At 37.7% G+C, this 19,227-nt stretch overlaps 1 long non-coding RNA gene across 7 annotated transcripts in view; it reads right to left on the reverse strand.

The window, feature by feature from the left end:
• Window positions 1-19,227, reverse strand: part of LOC102949850 — a 162,388-nt gene that overhangs the window by 16,595 nt on the left and 126,566 nt on the right. For 4 of the 7 annotated variants that reach the window (XR_444191.2, XR_006211172.1, XR_006211176.1 and 1 more), the window contains exon 4: window positions 14,634-14,715. The exons of the other annotated variants lie outside the window; for them this stretch is intronic. This is a non-coding gene — a long non-coding RNA (uncharacterized LOC102949850). The remainder of the gene's footprint in view (window positions 1-14,633; window positions 14,716-19,227) is intronic. 7 annotated transcript variants of the gene reach the window in all.

The following is a 19,227-nucleotide window of genomic DNA, read 5'->3' on the forward strand; positions in this document are numbered from 1 at the left end:
CAAGAACACAATGAGTTAAGCTCTTATCCACTGTATAACAAGGATGGCCTTTCCTCAAGTTAACACAACATGTTCCTCATTTCTGTCTGAGACCTCAACAGGATGACCTCTATTATCCGTGTTTCTACCAACATGCTGCTAACAACCACTTAGGTATTCTCTAAGAAGATGGAGGCTTTCTCTACAGCTTTCCTCATCTGAGCTCTTGCCAAACTTGCTCTTTACAGTCCATTCATAGCAGTGTAGGCTTTCTCTGGCATGCACCTCAAAACTCTTTCAGCCTCTGCCCATTATCCGGTTCTAAAGCTGCTTGCACATTTTTAGGTATTCGTTAAAGCAGCAACTCCATCTTTGGACTAATTTTCTTTTTTAGTCTGTTTGGGCTGCTATTAAAAAACCCATAGACTGAGTAGCTTATAAAAAACAAATCTATTGCTGACAGTTCTGGAGGCTGAAAGTCAGAGATCGGGTACCAGCATGGTCAGGTGAGGGCTCTCTTCTGGGTCACAAACTTCTCCTTGTATCTTCATAGGGCAGAAGGGGCTGGAAGTGAGATCTCTCTCTCTTATTTTTTTTTTTTAGAACTTTCCATGCTTTTTTTTTTTCTCCAATTTTTTTTTTTTAACATTTATATATTTTTGAGAGAGAGACAGTGTGTGCAAGGGGGGAGTTGCAGAGAGAGACAAAATCTCAAGGAGGCTCTGCACTGTCAGCACAGAACCCAATGTGGAACTCGAACTCATGAACTGTGAGATCATGACCCGAGCCAAAATCAAGAGTCAGATGCTTAACTGAGCCACCCAGGCGCCCCTCTTCAAATTTTTATTTCAATTCCAGTTGGTTAACATGCAGGGTAATATTAGTGTCAGGTGTAGAATAGTGATTCATCACTTACTTTTAACACCCAGTGCTCATCATAACAAAACCCCTTCTTAATCCCCATCATCCATTTAGCTCATCCCCCCACCCCCACTTCCCCTTCAGCAACCATCAGTTTGTTCTCTATATTTAAGAGTCTGTTTCTTGGTTTGCTTCTCTTATTCCCCTATGTTTATTTGTTTTGTTTCTTAAATTCCACATATAAGTGAAATCATATGGTATTTGTCTTTTTCTGACTTATTTTGTTTAGCATAATACATCCTAGTTCTATCCACGTCGTTGCAAATGGTAAGATTTCATTCTTTCTGATGGCTGAGTAATATTCCATTGTATATATATACCACATATTTTTTATCCATTCATCAGTTGGTAGACATTTGGGGTCTTTTCATAGTTTGGCTATTATTGATAATGCTGCTATAAACATTGGGGTGCATGTATCCCTTCGGATCAGTATTTTTGTATCTTTGGTGTAAATACCTCATAGTGCAATTGCTGGATCATAAGGTAGCTCTTTTTTTTCTAATGCTTATTTTTTAATTTTTGAGAGAGACAGAGAGAGAGACACAGAGAGAGAGCAAGCAGGGGAGGGGCAGACAGAGAGGGAGACAGAGAATCCCAAGCAGGCTCTGCACTATCATGGCAGAGTCTAATGTGGGACTTGATCCTGCAAACTGTGAGATCATGACCTGGGCTGAAATCAAGATTCGGACACCACCGACTGAGCCACCCAGGTGCTTCAAGGTAGCTTTATTTTTAACTTTTTTTTTAAAGATTTATTTATTTTTGAGACAGAGAGCGCAAGTACGGAAGGGGCAGAGAGAGGGGGACAGAAGATCTGAGGCAGGCTCTGAACTGACTGCAGCAAGGATGCAGGGCTCAAAATCAGGAACTGTGAGATCATGTCCTGAGCTGAAGCTGGATGCTCAACAGACTGAGCCACCCAGGTACCCCTCTATTTTTTACTTTTTGAGGAACCTCCACACTGTTTTCCAGAGTGGCTGCACCAGTTTACATTCCCACCAATAGTGCAAGAGGGTTCTCCTTTCTCTGCATCCCCATCAGCCAATACCTGTTGTTTCCTGTATTGTTAATTTTAGCCATTCTGACAGGTGTAAGGTGATATCTCGTTGTAGTTTGGATTCGTATTTCCCTGATGATGAGTGATGTTGAGCATCTTTTCATGTGTCTGTTAGCCATCTGTATGTTTTCTTTGAGAAAAATGTCTTCTCATGTCTTCTGCCCTTTTTAAAGCTGGATTATAAGTTTTTATAAGTTCTTTATTGAGTTCTTATAAGTTCTTATAAGTTTGAGTTTTTATAAGTTCTTTATTTATTTTGGATACTAACCCTTTTATCAAATATGTCATTTGCAAATACCTTCTCCCATTCCTAAGGTTGCCTTTTAGTTTTATTGATTGTTTCCTTCACCATGCAGAAGATTTTATTTTGATGAAGTCCCAATAGTTTATTTTTGCTTTTGTTTCCCTTGCCTCAGGAGACATGCCTAGTAGGAAGTTGCTACAATCGATGTCAAAGAGGTTACTGCTTGTGTCCTTCTCTAGGATTTTGATAGTTTCCTATCTCACATGGAGGTCTTTCATCCATTTTGAATTTATTTGTGTGCGTGGTGTAAGAAAGTGGTCCATTTTCATTCTTTTGCATGTTGCTGTCCAGTTTTTCCAACACCATTAATTGAAGAGATGGTCCTTTTCCCATTGGATATTTTTCTTGCTCTGTGGGATCTCTATTGTTCCCTTTATTTATTTTTATTAATAACCTTAGATTGCACACAGTTGAAGTAAATAATAAAGAACTAGAAGGTAGATAGGTGAAAAAATCCAAAACAGAGCATGGAGTAAAAAAGAATGGAATATAAAAAATATTGGAATAAGAAATACAGGAGATAGAGTGAAAATATCTAACTTACAGAAGAAGACTAGCAAGAGAATGGGGCAGAAGCAACCAGGAACAAATAATGTCTGAAAATGTTCAAAACCAATGAACATTATTTAAGAAGGTATCAGAATGACAGCAGGATAAATCCTTAGAAAACGATACCTAGGTCCATCTTAGTAAAACTTTGAAAATAAAAGGCAATTTAAAATATCTTAGCAGTCAGGGGTGCCTGGGTGGCTCAGTCAGTTTGAGCATCCAACTCTTGATTTTGGCTCAGGTCATGATCTCATGGTTCGTGGGATCAAGCTCCACATCAGCACCTACTTGGGATTTTCTCTCCCTCTCTTTCTACCCTTTCCTCCCCATTGCTTGCACAGGCATGCTCCCTGTCTCTTACCCTCTCTCTCTCAAGAAAAAGAATCTTAGCAGTCAGAGGTAGCAGAAAGTACTTACTTAAAGGAACAAAAATTATGATAGTTGAATTCTCAACAGAAACATTGAACTACAGAAAATATATGGAATGATGTCTTCAAAGTGTTGGGGAGAAAATGCCAGTCTAGAATTCTATGCCCAGTGAAAATATTCTTTAAAGTTTATTTATTTATTTATTTATTTACTCGTTCATTCATTCATTCATTCATTCCTTCTTTGAGATAGGGAGTGTGCAAGCAGGAAGGGGCAGAGAGAGGGAGAGAGAGAATTCCAAGCAGGCTGCATGCAATCTCTGGCACAGAACCTGACTTTGGGGCTCAATCTCAGGAACTGTGAGATCATGACCTGAGCCGAAGTCAAGAGTGGGACACTCAACCGACTGAGCCATGCAGGTGCCCCTGAAAATATCTTTTAAAAATAAAAATGAAGTAAATTAATTTTCAGACAAAAATTGAGAGAATGTGCCACCAGCTGCCTTACACTAAAGAGAGAGAGAGAGAAAAAAAAAGCCAAGATAATAACAGATGGAAGCAGAGATGTAGAAATGACAGTAAGAGAAATGGGAGAGTAAATAAATGGGCAAATGTAAATTAATATTGACTGTATAAAACAGCAACGATAAATGGCATCTCTTTTATAAAAGTACTATTCCCATCCACACTGGCTCCACCCTCCTGACCCAATCACCTCTCAAAGACTACACTTAACTACTACTATCACCTTTGGGGGTTAGGAATTCAACATATGCATTTTAGCAGGCACACAAATATTCAGACCACAGCAAGTTGCAAATGACAGAAAAGTCAACTGAAACTGGTTTAAGTAAAAATGGAAATATATTGTTAATATATCTAAAAACTCAGGGATGGACTGGTGCCAGTTACAACTGGAATCAGGATTTCAATCATGTCATCAAGACTTAACTTCTTTCTCTCTCAGTTTATTCATTCATTTAACTGATATTTAAGTGCCTAATTTGTACAACCAATATTCTAGGAACTAAAATTTCATCACTGAGTGAACCAAACAGACAAAAATCCCTGTCTCTATGGAGTTTGTGTTCTGCCTTAAATTGTGATAGCTTTGCTCTCAGGTTTGACTTTGCATTTCCCAGCTCACATCATCCCAACACCAAGTCCAGTGGAAGAGGGAAGATCTACTTCTCCCAGAGCCAGCAATTGAATTTGGCTTTGATATTTCTGACTTGGATTTTCTGTCCATTTCTTAATCACTGCTAGGTAGCTGTGTTGCTTTTATTACTAGGAACAGATCACCTGACCACCCTGGAACCAGGGGTGGAATCAACTGCATTGGAAAAATAATAGGTAAGAGTAGGGTAAGGGTAGGTGGCCAAATAGGAATCAGCTGTTGCTTAAATGGGGGTAATTAAGCACTGGGCAGACTAATCCAAGCTGTGTCCACTGATTGGTGTATACTTTTTAATAGAGTTAAATTTTTCTATAGTTCTGTTAGTCCTTTCCTTTATTGCATCTAGAGATTATATCTCATTTAATGTTAAATTTACAAATATATTTTCCCATATTATCTTCCACATTTTGTATATATTTAAAATATTTACTTCTTGGGTGCCTGGGTGGCTCAGTGGGTTAAGTGTGCGACGTCAACTCATCATGATCTCACGGTTTGTGAGTTTGAGCCCCGTGTCAGGCTCTGTGCTGACAGCTTGGAGCCTGGAGCCTGCTTCAGATTCTGTCTCCCTCTCTCTCTGCCCCTCCCCCACTCATGGTCTGTTTCTCTCTCTCTCTCAAAAATAAATAAACATTTAAAAAATTTAAAAATATTTACTTCTTAATTCCTCTTGACTTTGTTTTTGAGGATTGTGTGATGTAGGGGTGAATCTTTTGAAAAGTATGTGCTTATCTGATATTCTGATTGTTGACAATGAAAAGGATGGACTTATGTGACTGAAAAGTGTTCAAAAAGCTTAAGATTATAATCATTGATGTGCTAGGATGTTCATCACATCACTGTTTAGAGATGGTGTATAGAGAGGTGATTCCAAGCATAGGTACTGGTGTCAGAAGAAACAGGGATTATACTCTGCCTTTGTGGCAAACAGTCAGCTGTTTGTGTTGATCAAGTGTTTGAACCTCAATTTCCTCTTCTGTAAGACAGTGATAACATCACCTCCTCATTGGATTGTTTGAATAAATAATGAGGCAACCTTTGTAAAAAGACATAAGATAGTTCTTGGCATGTAATAAACATGAACGGATAATAGCTACTGTATTTAACAGAAAAAAAAAGGGAACATTGTTCAATAATAGAAAATGGTTTAAATGAATTATGATGGAATATTATGCAGGCACTAAAAATCATATTTTACAAGAATATTTAATGACATAGAAAAATATTCACTGTAAACTTAAAAAATAACCAGAATACAAAAGTATGTAAAGTTTGATCCTAACATTGAATATATATATATAATTTTTTTATTATACATAGAAAAAGAAGACTAGATGGAAAGCTTCCAAAATGTTAAAGGTGGACATCTCTGGGTTCTAAGTTTATAAATTTTTACATTTATTTTCATAATTTTTTATTTAAAACATTTTCTATAACAAGAAATACTTTAAGAATTAGAAAAATATTAAGAATGCAATGTAATTTGTCCTGCAAAATAGCACCTATAGATATGTGCAAAGGGAGAAGACATGAAAGTCATAAGAGGAGGCTAAAGAGGGTGGTTTTGAAGTTGAGGGAGAAGGGCCAATAAAAAAACACCTATCTACCCTATGACTTTGGCACTAATGGAGAAAGGCAAATAGAAATCAGAACCAGATATTGCTGTTAGCAAGCCTGCTTAGCTAACAGAACTGTCTAGTTTTCCAATGTCAGTAAGTGACAACCTCCACTTACAGCAAGGAGAAGGCAAGAAAGAATGTGTGGTGCTCTCATGCAAGTAGATGCTGAGGAAGCATCATATGGATTTATTATAATTTATTGAAGTCATTCCCTGTTATGGAGAAAGCAAACTCTGCTCCTTCTCCCAAACTCATCAATCAAAAAATTCACTCCTTCCCTAGGAGAGCAAAGAAAGTACTACCCTAGTGGTCTTTGCTTCACATGAAAACATAAAGCCGGAAAGAAACCAAGGCACCCTCCCAACACTGGGGAGCATTCAACCAGGTCAAATTCAATAAAAAGATTAGTGAGAAAGAGGGCCAAGATTATTTGTGTAGAATTATAAGGAAGAAATCAGATTTTAAGAATTCATTGGACATTAAATGGTCTGTATAGATTACCCTTTTAATAAGCCAGTTAAAAAATAAGAGAAAGGGTTGATGGTTGACAGAGAATGCACAGAAGAAACAAGACTTACTTCTTGTTTTATTTCCCCCTCTCTCTTTCTTTGTCTCTCTTTTTTTAAGTAGGCTTTCTGTCCAGCATGGAGTCCCATGTGGGACTGAACTCACGACCTTGAGATCAAGACCTGAGCTGACATCAAGAGTCAGCTGCTTGACCAACTGAGCCACCCACGCACTCCTCTTCTTATGTTATATCTATGTAGTCATCTAAAAAGTTTTAGATTCAGAGAAACTTAAGTCTGTTTATAGCCTGAAGGAAGAGAACAAAGTGAGAATTTCAAGAGGGAAGAGAGAGTAACTAATAGTACAGAAGTCTGGAGTTGATTGGAGGCAATGTGGATTGTATTTTTTCTGAAGCAAGAGGTTCCATCATTACTTCAGTCTAAGAGAGAAGCCATGGAGAATAACTGGGAGCTAAGTAAAGAGAATAGAAGTGTATTTGGTTAAGTGTAAGGCCCCATCAAAATTTTAATTGAACCAATTAATAGTTATTTAATTTAATTTTTCTAGGAGCACAGAAGCAGAGGAAAGAAATATTTTGATACATTTGGTCTCATGAACTGGCAAGGCAGAAATGGTTTTTTAAGGTTTGGGCAAAAACCCACAAACAAAATAAATAAATTTAACAGAAAAAGATTTTTTCTGTAAAGAACCTGTTCTAGAGGATAAAATTCAGAAAGAATTTGGGGAAGCATAAAGTTCATAGTTTGGGCAAGAAAAGTTTATTGTGTTGAGAAACCTCTAAATTATGCCTGATTGTTATTACCCAAGTCTAGATCCACATTCTCCCAAGATAGATCACATGGCAGGCCATGAAACAAGTCTCAATACATATAAGAAAACTGAAATCATATCAAACATATTTTTTGACCATAATGGTATGAGACTGGAAATTAATTACAAGGAAAAAACTAAAAAATTCGCAAACACACATGGAAGCTAAACAGCATGCTACTAAACAACCAGTGTGTCAAGGAAGAAATCCAAAAATACACGAAGACAAATGAAAATGAAAACACAATGCTCCAAAATATTTGGGCTGCAGCAAAAGCAGTTCTAAGAAGGAAGTTTATAGTGATACAGTTCTATCTCAAGAAACAAGAAAAATCTCAACTAAACAACCGAAGTTTACACCTAAAGGAACTAGAAAATGAAGAACAAACAAAGCTCAAAGCTAGTGGAAGAAAGGAAATAATAAAGATTAGAATGAATATACATGAAATAGAGACTAAAAAACAAGCAAACAATCAATATCATGAAACCAAGAACTGATTATTTGAAAAGATAAACAAAATTGATAAACCTTTAGCCACACTTAATAAGAAAAAAGAGAGCGATGGTGCACCTGGGTGGCTGAGTCGGCTAGGTGTCTGATTCTTGATTTTGACGCTCTCTCTCTCTCTCAAAAAAAAAAAAAAGAAGAAGAAAGAGACAGGACTCAAATAAATAAAATAAGAAATGAAGGCGAAGAAATAACAATCCATATTACAGAAATACAAAGGATTATGAGAGAATATTATGAAAAATTATGTGCCAACAGATTGGACAACCTAGAAGAAATGGATATATTTCCTAGAAGAATACTATCTTCCAAAACTGAATCAGGAAGAAATAGAAAGTCTGAATTTTTTTTAATGTTTATTTATTTTTGAGAGAGAGAGAGAGACAGAGAGAGACAGAGTGTGAGTGAGGGAGGGGCAGAGAGAGAGGGAGACACAGAATCCGAAGCAGGCTCCCGACTCTGAGCTGTAAGCACAGAGCCCAACGCAGGGCTCGAACTCACAGACTAACGGACCATGAGATAATGACCTGAGTTGAAGTTGGACCCTCAACTGACTGAGCCACCCAGGTGCCCCTAAAAAAATATTTTTTAATGTTTGTTTATTTTTGAGAGAGAGTGTGCATGCATGAGTGGGGAAGGGGCAGAGGGAGAGAGGGAGACACAGAATCTAAGGCAGGCTCCAGGCTCTGAGCTGTCAGCACAGAGCCTGATGCAGGGACTGAACTCAGGAACAGTGAGATCATGAACTGAGCCAAAGTCGGCTGCTTATTGAAAATTATTGAAAATGATTATTGAAAATTTGAACAGACTTACTACTAGTAATGAAATTGAACTGGTAATTTATTTATATTATTAAAAAAAAATTTTAATTAATTTTTGAGAGAGACAGAGACAGTGTGAGTGGGGTAGAGGCAGAGAGAGGGAGAGAGAGAATTCCAAGCAGGCTCCACACTGTCAGCACGGAGCCTGATGTGGGGCTCGAACTCATGAAACCATGAAGTCATGACCTGAGCCGAAACCAAGAGTCAGATGCTTAACCAAATGAACCACCCAGGTGCCCCTAAACTGGTAATTTAAAAACTCCCAACAAACAAAAGTCCAAAACCGGACGGCTTCACAGGTGAATTCTACCAAACATTTAAAGAAGAGCTAATGTTTATTCTTCTCAAACTATTCTTAAAAATAGAAGAGGAAGGAAAACCTCCAAATTTACCCTATGAGACCATTATTGCTCTGATACCAAAACCAGACAAAACCATGATAAAAAAAGAAAAGTGCAGGCGCCTGGGTGGCTCAGCCAGTTGAATGTCCAACTTCAACTCAGGTCATGTTCTTGAGGTTCATGAGTTAGAGCCCCACGTCAGGCTCTGTGCTGACAGCTTGGAGCCTGGAGCCTGATTCAGATTCTGTGTCTCCCTTTCTCTTTTTCCCTCCTCTGCTTGCACTCTGTCTCTCTCTGTCTAAAAAAATGAATTAAAAAACATTAAGAAAAATAAATGTTTAATAAACGTTAAAAAATTTAAAAAGTGCAACCCAATATCTCTAATGAACATAGATACAGAAGTCCTCAACAAATATAAGCAAATCAAATTCAACAGTACATTAAAAGGATGATTCACCACAATCATGTGGGATTTATTCCATTCCAGGGATACAAGTGTGGTTCAATATTTGCAAATCAATCCATGTGATACATCATATTAACAAGAGGAAGGATAAAAACCATATAATAATCTCAATAGATGCAGAAATGCATTTGACAAAATTCGAAATCTGTTCATGATAAAAACTGTCAACAAAGTGGGTTTAGAGGGAACATACCTCAATATAATAAAGACCATTTATGAAAAACTCAAAGCTAACATTGTACTCAGTGGTGAAAAAATTTTCCTGTAAGATTAGAACAAGAGAAGGATGTCCACTCTCACCACTTTTATTCAACATAGTACTGCAAGTTCTAGCTGAAATAATCAGATAAGAAAAAAAAAACCAGGCATCAAATTGATAAGGAGGAAATAAAACTGTCGCTATTGGCAGATGACATGATACTATATATAGAAAACCCTAAACATGCCACAAAAAACTATTAGAATTAACAAATGAATACAGTTAAGTTGCAGGATACAAAATCATTATTCAGAAATCTGTTGTGCTTCTATACACTAGTAACAAAGTAGTAGAGAAATTAAGAAAACGATCCCATTTACAATTGCACCAAAAGAAATAAATTATCTACCAATAAATGTAACCAAGCAAGTGAAAGACTTATAGTCTGAAAACTATAATACACTGATGAAATAAATTGAAGACAGCACAAAGAAATGGAAAGATACACCATGCTCATGGATTGGAGGAATTAATATAGTTAAAATGTTCATACTACCCAAAGCAATCTACAGATTCAAATGCAAGCTCTATAACACTTTTCACAGAACTAGAACTAATAATCCTAAAATTTACATGGAGCCATGAAGACCTCAATAGCCAAATCAATCTTGGAAAGACAAAACTGGAGGCATCACAGTTGCAGATTTCAAGATATACTGCAAAGCTATAGTAATCAAAACAGTACGGTACTGGTACAAAAATAGAAACATGGATCAGTGGAACAGAATATCTCTACCCTGTTGCCCAGAATAAACTCCATGCCTATCTGGCCAATTAATCTATGACAAAAGAGGCAAGAATATACAATGGGGAAAAGACAGTCTTTTCAATAAATGGTGTTGGGAAAACTGGACAGCTACATCCAAAAGAATGAAACTGGGTCACTTTTTTACACCATACACAATATAAACCCAAAATGGAATAAATGCCTAAATGTGTGACCTAATACCATAAAACTCCTAAAAGAAAACATAGGCAATGGACATTGCCCTTAGCAACATTTTTATGGATGTGTCTCCTCAGGCAAAAGAAACAGAAGTAAAAATAAACTATTAAGACTACACAAAAATAAAAACTTTTGCACAGGAAAGGAAACCATCAACAAAACTAAAAGGCAACCTTAGTGAATGGGAGAAGATATTTTCAAACCTCTTATGTAATAAGGGGTTAACATCCAAAATACATTAAAAAAATTTACATGAACTCAACACACAAAAACCCCCAACAAATCCAATTAAAAAATGGGCAGACGGGGCACCTGGGTGGCTCAGTCGGTTGGGCGGCTGACTTCGGCTCAGGTCATGATCTCGCGGTTGGTGAGTTCAAGCCCCGCGTCGGGCTCTGTGCTGATAGCTCGGAGCCTGAAGCCTGTTTCAGATTCTGTGTTTCCCTCTCTCTGACCCTCCCCCGTTCATGCTCGGTCTCTCTCTGTCTCAAAAATAAATAAACGTTAAAAAAAAAAATTAAAAAAAAAAAAATGGGCAGAGGAGTGCCTGGGTTGCTCAGTCAGTTGAGGATCTGGCTTCGGCTCAGGTCATGATCTTGCAGTTTGTGAGTTCAAGCCCTATACATCGGAATCTATGCTGACAGTGTGAAACCCGCTTGGGATTCTCTCTCTCTCCCTCTCTTTCTCCCCCTTTCCTACTCATGCTCTCTCCCTCAAGAATGAATAAACATTAAAAAAAATTTTTTTAAATGGGCAGAGAACCTGAGTAGACATTTTTTTCAAAGAGGACATACAGATGGCCAATGGACACATGAAAAGATGTTCAGTATCACTAATGACCAGGGAAATGCAGATCAAAACCACAATGAGATATTATCTTACACCCGTCAGAATGGCTAGTATCAGAGAGACAAGAAATAACAAGTGCTGGTGTGGATATGGAGAAAAGGGAACCCTCATACACTTTTGGTGGGAATGGAAATCAGTGCAGCCACTGTGTAAAACAGTGTAGAGTTTCCTCAAAAAACTAAAAATAGAACTACCATATGATCTAGTAATTCCACTACTGGGTATTTACCCAAGAAAACAGAAACACTAATTTGAAAAGATATATGCACCTTTATATTTATTGCAACATTATAGTTACTAAGATAATGGAAGTAACCTAAAATGTCCATTGATAGATGGAGCCATAGAAAATATTACAGAGCCATAGAAAAGAATGAAATCTTGTCATTTGCAGCAATATGGCTGAACCTAGTGAAATAAGACAGAGAAAGATGACACATACCATGTGATTTCACTTATATGTGGAATCTAAGAAACAAAACAAATGAACAAACAATAAAACAGATGGGTGGGGGAATGGGTAAAATAGATAAAGGGGATTGAGAAGTACAAACTTCTAGTTATGAAATATATAAGTCACGAAGATGAAAAGGGCAACATAGGAAATATAGTCAATAATAATTGTAATAATGCTGTATGGTGACAAATGATGATTACCCTTATTGCAGTGAGCATTAGTAATGTATAGAATTGTAGAATCAGTATGTTGTACACCTGAAACTAACATAACGCTCTATGTTAATTATACTTCAATAATAAAAATATCTAGTTCCACTGAGAGTAAGTGTATCTAATAAAGTAAGCTAATATGTAAAATACTTTAGAAAGCTTTAAGTGATATCAGGTTTGTAAATGATCTACTGAACTGAAAATGTATGCCTGTAGCAGTACCTGATTTGGATTACATATGCAGTTTTGGACATGTTCAAGGAGACAAAGCAGGCAAACATACATAAGCATCAGTTTTATCTAGTTACTATGATCGTTAAATCCTTTGCTCTCATGGAACTTCAAAACTGGCAAAAGAACAAAGTTAGAACTTAACAGTGCTGCTATTTTTAATCAGTCATGTGTTCCAAATACATTAATTGCATTCCAACTCTTTAAAATAAGTATTCTTGGCTGAGAGACAGAACATTGTGTTTGAAAAATAAAGCCGTTTCCCAAATGTCTACTGTTCATACATGTAATCCATGTGTAGATTTTATTGCAGATTGATCATGGATGTGATACCAAGTACAATATGAAGTGAAGAAACACAATACTCAGTATTTGACCTTCTCCACATTTGATGTTGTTTTGCACTGATAGGTTCTTTTCAATGGGAGACTATTTTATGTTTGTGGAGGGGCTTATCCCTCTCTCTTAAATCAAGTAACAGAAAATAACACAAATTAAGGGTCAAATCACTAGGTTTGAATAAAATCATGGAGGGGAGAATCTAGGAAAGATGGATAGCAGAAGCAGTTGCTATGTTTAAATCAGGACTTAGAAAACAAAACAAGAGTTGCCAAGTCAAGGTCAGGAGCATGTAGTGATCAGTAAAGTAGGAAAAGTTAAAGGAAATATTGCAACAAAGGATAGGCAGATTGCTGGAACAGAGGGTTTTATGGAGTTTAATAATTCTTGTATCTCCCAACTGACCTCACCTATCAGATAAGACCCTATATAGTCAATCCATGTGTTTCGCTGAAGACCCATAATAGTATGGTTCATGAAAACCAATCACCTGTTGCAAATAAACAATGTTTCTGAACCATCATATGAAGGTATATTTCTTGACTGACTGTATCAGTAGTGATGATACATTTTGGAGGGATAAAGTGTCACTTGAGATAGCATTGTGAGCATCTGGTACATGGCTTGGTAAAAGAGTTGACCAGAATTAGCTAGTGGTCTGAATTCAAGGTCATTGTACAGAATAAAACATCAGCTTTGACCAGTTATAGGTCAAAGTCTTTTTTAAAAAAAAATATTTTATTTTATTTGAAAGAGAGAGAGAGAGAGCATTGGAGATGGGGGGGTGGGGAGAGACAGAGAGAGAGAGAGAGAGAGAGAGACAGAGAGAGAGAGAGAGAGAGAGAGAGAGAGAGAGAGAGAATCTAAAGTAGGCTCTATGCTCAGCACGTAGCTCAACTCGGGGCTCAATCTGGGATCATGACCTGAGCCAAAATCAAGAGTCGGAAGCTCTACCAACTGAGCCACCCAGGTGCCTCAGAAAATCTTGACTTTGGTTCCAGTAACACCCTTCTCTAATCTATTGAACTGACTTGCCATAGACAGATTGTGATCAAAGTTGTACATACAGAACCAAGGGAAAGGGAATTTTCTGGGTCTTCATTTTAAAATTCAATTTTGAAATCTTATCTCAGGTTTCTCTCTTTAGTCAAGGCAAAAAAAAAAAAAAAGAGGAGGGTGGAGGGAACATCCTTTAGACTTGTGCCTGAATATTGTGTAATGAATGATAACATATCTTTGGGGGAAAAATTGAGTTTTATGTATTATAAGAGGGTATCTATTCTTGTGGGTATAAAGCAGTTCCACTTAATCTCTTTCAAGTTAACACATTTTCTAAATCTGGGGTTCTATGAAGGGTCACAGAATAAATATTTTAGTTTTTGTGGGTCATACCATCTCTGTGACAACTATGTAACTCTGCAGAGTGAATGTAGCCACAGACAATATGTAAGTGACTGGGCGTGGCTATTTTCCAATAAAACTTTATTTACAAAAACAGGTGACAGACTGGATTTGGCTTTGTTTGCTGATCTCTACTCTAAATTCATTAGAGTTCTTGAAGGTTATTGCATTTAGGAAATCAAAAACATCAATTTGCCTTTGATAACAATAGTAATAGCTAGCACTCATTAGACACTATGTGCCAAGTACTGTTCTGAACTGTTCACTAATTCATCTAATCTCCATACCAATTTTCTTTCCATGCGTTAACTAACCTCTTTAAAATCTCATACTCAGCAGGTGGTGAAGCAGGGATTTGCACCTGTAAGTTTAATTTCAGAGTCTGAACTTTTAACTCTGAAAAGTAAATATTAGCGGGGAGACAGGTCACCCTTTTCCAGTGTCACCTTATTATTTTGCACTGGGTAAAGACTGGCAGTTGAGCTTACCTCACAGTTTTGTATCGTCCAACTGGCTGCTTTACACCCACTTCAGGACTGGTTAGCCCTAGTTCACCAGGCTGCAGTTTCCCTATGTAGATAGCATAGGAAAAAGGATGAGGGTCAGGCCGCATCCCTTTGTACTGTGCTGGCTCCATTCCTCACAACATGCCACAAGAACTTGTAGAGGTGCATTCAAATTGTCAGAAAGTCTTGGTGTGAGTAATGGGATTTCTGCCTTAACAGGGCAATATGTGGAACTGTATACTACATAGGTCTATCCCTACAGCCCCAAGAAAAAGCATTAAAAAAAGACAAACCTTTTACATGGGAGCCCATGATTAGAAACACCTTTGTTTTTCACCTAACTCTGTAATTCTGAGACTCCTCTCCTCTTCAAGGAGCTTCTTTCTTCAAAACTGCTCAGTCTGAATCCTCATTCACTTTTTTTTTTTTTTTTTTATGGTGAAATCTCACTTCCAACCCACAGAGTGTGGTGTGGAGCTTGGCTCTATCTCCTTGCTTCACACTCCAGGCAATGTGTGGAATCCAGCAACCTGTACAATTCCATCAATAGATTCTGTCTTCTGACTGACAACCACTAGGGCTCAGCCAATGGAGAGCCTGGGCAGTAAGGACAGGATGTGCATTCCTTCACTCCTTTCCTTCAAGTTAGCTGAGATGGTCAGTTTTACGTGTCAATTTAGCTTTATTTTCCAGTTATTTAATCAAACACTAATCTAGATGTTGCTGTGAAAGTAATCTTTAGATATGATTAAAGTCTATAATTGGCTCTATGTAAGGAAGATTATCCTAGGTAATCTGGACAGGCCTGATTCGGTCAGTTGAAAGCACTTAAGAGCATAACTGAGTCTTCTAAGAAGACCAAATTCTGCCTGTGGACAGGAGCTTCATCCTGTGCCTAAGAGTTCCAGCCTATTATACACATTTTGGCCTTGCCTTGCTAGTCTCTACAATTACATAAGCCAATTCCTTGCACTTAATGTCTTAATGTTTATCTCCTACTAGTTCTGTTTCTCTGGTTGAATCCTGACTGATATAGTAGCCTTGAGCTGGCTTATGTCTCTTAACCAAAGGCCAATGCTCCTGTCAAGTGACTGACTCTATATGACTTTCTTTCCTTTCTGTTCTGCAACTGCTTCTGGCCAAAGGGTGGTAACAGCCTAAGTTATTGAATAATTACTACAAGTATGTATACCCCATACTTGTATATAATCCCTTTGTAATTAAATTAACTAAATTAATTAAATTATTTTTAATTTTAATTAAAATAATTAATTAAATTAATTAAATTAACCTATTTTGAGTGTGCTGTTTCCTCCTGAAACCTAAGTGATACATCCACTAATAAGAATACTTAGAAAACAATCATCACTTTGTCTGATACGTCATTTGCAAATATCTTTTCCCATTCTGTTGGTTGCCTTTTACTTTTGTTGATTGTTTCCTTTGCAGTGCAGAAGCTTTTTATCTTCATGAGGTTCCAATAGTTCATTTTTGCTATTAATTCCCTTGCCTTTGGAGATGTGTCAAGTAAGAAATTGCTGCGCTGAGGTCAGAGAGGTTTTTTCCTCCTTTCTCCTCTAGGATTTTGATGGTTCCTGTCTCACATTCAGGTCCTTTATCCATTTTGAGTTTATTTTTGTGAATGGTGTAAGAATGTGGTCTAGTCTCATTCTTCTGCATGTTGCTGCCCAGTTCTCCCAGCACCATTTGTTAAAGAGACTGTCTTTTTTCCATTGGATATTCTTTCCTGCTTTGTCAAAGATTAGTTGGCCATACTTTTGTGGGTCCAATTCTGGAGACTCTATTCAATTCCATTGGTCTATGTGTCTGTTTTTGTGCCAATATCATGTTGTCTTGATGATTACAGGTTTGTAGTAGAAGCTAAAGTCTGGGATTGTGATGCCTCCCATTTGGTCTTCTTCTTCAATATTACTTTGGCTATTCGGGGTCTTTTGTGATTCCATACAAATTTTAGGATTGTTTGTTCTAGCTTCGAGAAGAGATTGGGATTGCATTGAATATATAAATAGCTTTGGGTAGTATTGACATTTTAACAATATTTATTCTTCCAATCCATGAGCACGGAATGTTTTTCCACTTCTTTGTATCTTCTTCAATTTCCTTCATAAGCTTTCTATAGTTTTCAGCATACAGATCTTCTACATCTTTGGTTAGGTTTATTCTTAGGTATTTATGATTCTTGGTGCAATTGTGAATGGGATCAGTATCTTTATTTGTCTTTCTTTGCTTCATTATTAGTGTATAAGAACGCAACTGATTTCTGTACATTAATTTTGTATCAAAGGGCTAGTATACAAAATCGATAAAGAACTCACCAAACTCCACACCCGAAAAACAAATAATCCAGTGAAGAAATGGGCAGCAGACATGAATAGACACTTCTCTAAAGAAGACATCTAGATGGCCAACAGGCACATGAAAAGATGCTCTATCCCACTCCTCATCAGGGAAATACAAATCAAAACCACACTGAGATACCATCTCACACCAGTCAGAGTGGCTAAAATGAACAAATCAGGAGATTATAGATGCTGGCGAGGATGTGGAGAAATGCAAACTGGTGCAGCCGCTATGGAAAACAGTGTGGAGGTTCCTCAAAAAATTAAAAATAGATCTACCCTATGACCCAGCAATAGCGCTACTAGGAATTTACCCAAGGGATACAGGAGTGCTGATGCATAGGGGCACTTGTACCCCAATGTTTATAGCAGCACTCTCAACAATAGCCAAATTATGGAAAGAGCCTAAATGTCCATCAACTGATGAATGGATAAAGAAATTGTGGTTTATATACACAATGGAATACTACTTGGCAATGAGAAAGAATGAAATATGGCCTTTTGTAGTAATGTGGTTGGAACTGGAGAGTGTTATGCTAAGTGAAATAAGTCAGGCAGAGAAAGACAGATACCATATGTTTTCACTCTTATGTGGATCCTGAGAAACTTAACAGAAGACCATGGGGGAGGGGAAGGAAAAAAAAAAGTTAGAGAGGGAGAGAACCAAACCATAAGAGACTCTTAAAAACTGAGAACAAACTGAGGGTTGAGGGGGTGGGGGGAGGGAGGGGAAAGTGGGTGATGGGCATTGAGGAGGGCACATGTTGGGACGAGCACTGGGTGTTGTACGGAAACCAATTTGACAATAAATTTCATATTTAAAAAATATTTTTAAAAATGAAACTAAAAAAAGATCTCTTAAGATTCTATGGAAAAAAAAACGACCACCAAATGTACTAATTCATTTTTCTGAATTATTATTGAGTGCCTATTATGAGCTAGACAAGTGTGAAGCTCAAGAAATGTGATGATTAGCGGCACCTGGGTAGCTCAGTCGGTTAAGCATCTGACTTCGGCTCAGGTCATGATCTCACGGTTTGTGAGTTGAAGCCCCGGGTCTGGCTCTGTGCAGACAGCTCAGAGCCTGGAGACTGCTTCGGATTCTGTGTCTCCCTCTCTCTCTGCCCCTCCCCTGCTTGTTTTCTGTCTCTCTCAAAAATAAATAAACATTAAAAAAGAAATTTAAAGACAAAGAAATGTGATGATTAATAAAAACAGCATTCATTCTGCAGAGTTACATAGATCCTAAGATGAGGCCTGAAGTCAGAGGAAAAAAAATGAGCCAGGCAAAGAGAGGTGTGGGGTAAATGGTGTATGTGTATGGGGGGGCTGAGGGCCACTGGGCACAGAGGGGAGATAGCACAAATTGCAGAAGCAAGCAGAAGCCAGACCATGAAGGACCTTGCTGTCATGTTAAAGAGTTGGGTAGGGAAGCCATTGAAGGGTTTCAGGCCTGGAGATGCTGTGATCACAGTTGAGTTGTAGAAAGATCATGCTGCAGAGTGAAGAAAATACTGAAGGAGTGAGGCTGGGGTCCTAGTGATGCAGGCAAGAGATGATATGCCTTGCATAATAGCAGGAGATGGTCCAGAAAAAGAGAAAATGGTAGATTTCTATAGATGCTTGGAAAATAAACAACTGGTTTCCAGGAGAAACAGGATTTGTGCTCTGGGGGATTGGGAAGGTGAAGGAAAAAGAAGAGTGAAAGTATCCCTTAGTTTTCAGCATTGTCTGGATGACTGATGGTGCAGTGTCTGAGATAGGAAACAGGTTTTGGGTGAAGGAAATGAGGTTAGTTATAAACATGCTGAATTCAAGGAATCTGTGAGGTATGTACAAGGAGAATGAGTAACAGGATATACACGTCTGAAGCCCAGAAGAGAGTTTTGGACAAGAAGTAAAAATCGGAGATTCATTAGCAAATCAGTGATAATTGATACCAATGGACTGATTGAGAAATTTAGGGAAAGAATATAAAGTGAGAAAGAGTAGCGTCTCAGACCAAAGCAAGGAATTCCATATTTGGAGGGATGGTGAAGAAAGGATCCTATGAAGGAGTCTGAGAAGCAGGAGAGAGAGAAAAATCCATGAGAAGGGGAGTACTCCTAAAATCTGAGAAGAGAGTGTTTCAAGTCGTTTTCATTTAAAAGTGGAGCAAGATGGTTTTGGGAATTGTAGTAGGGAATGAAGAAGACATCAGCCCCTCTTTTTCACCC

The sequence above is a fragment of the Panthera tigris genome, chromosome A2 (assembly GCF_018350195.1).
Source record: "Panthera tigris isolate Pti1 chromosome A2, P.tigris_Pti1_mat1.1, whole genome shotgun sequence".
NCBI lineage: Eukaryota > Metazoa > Chordata > Mammalia > Carnivora > Felidae > Panthera > Panthera tigris.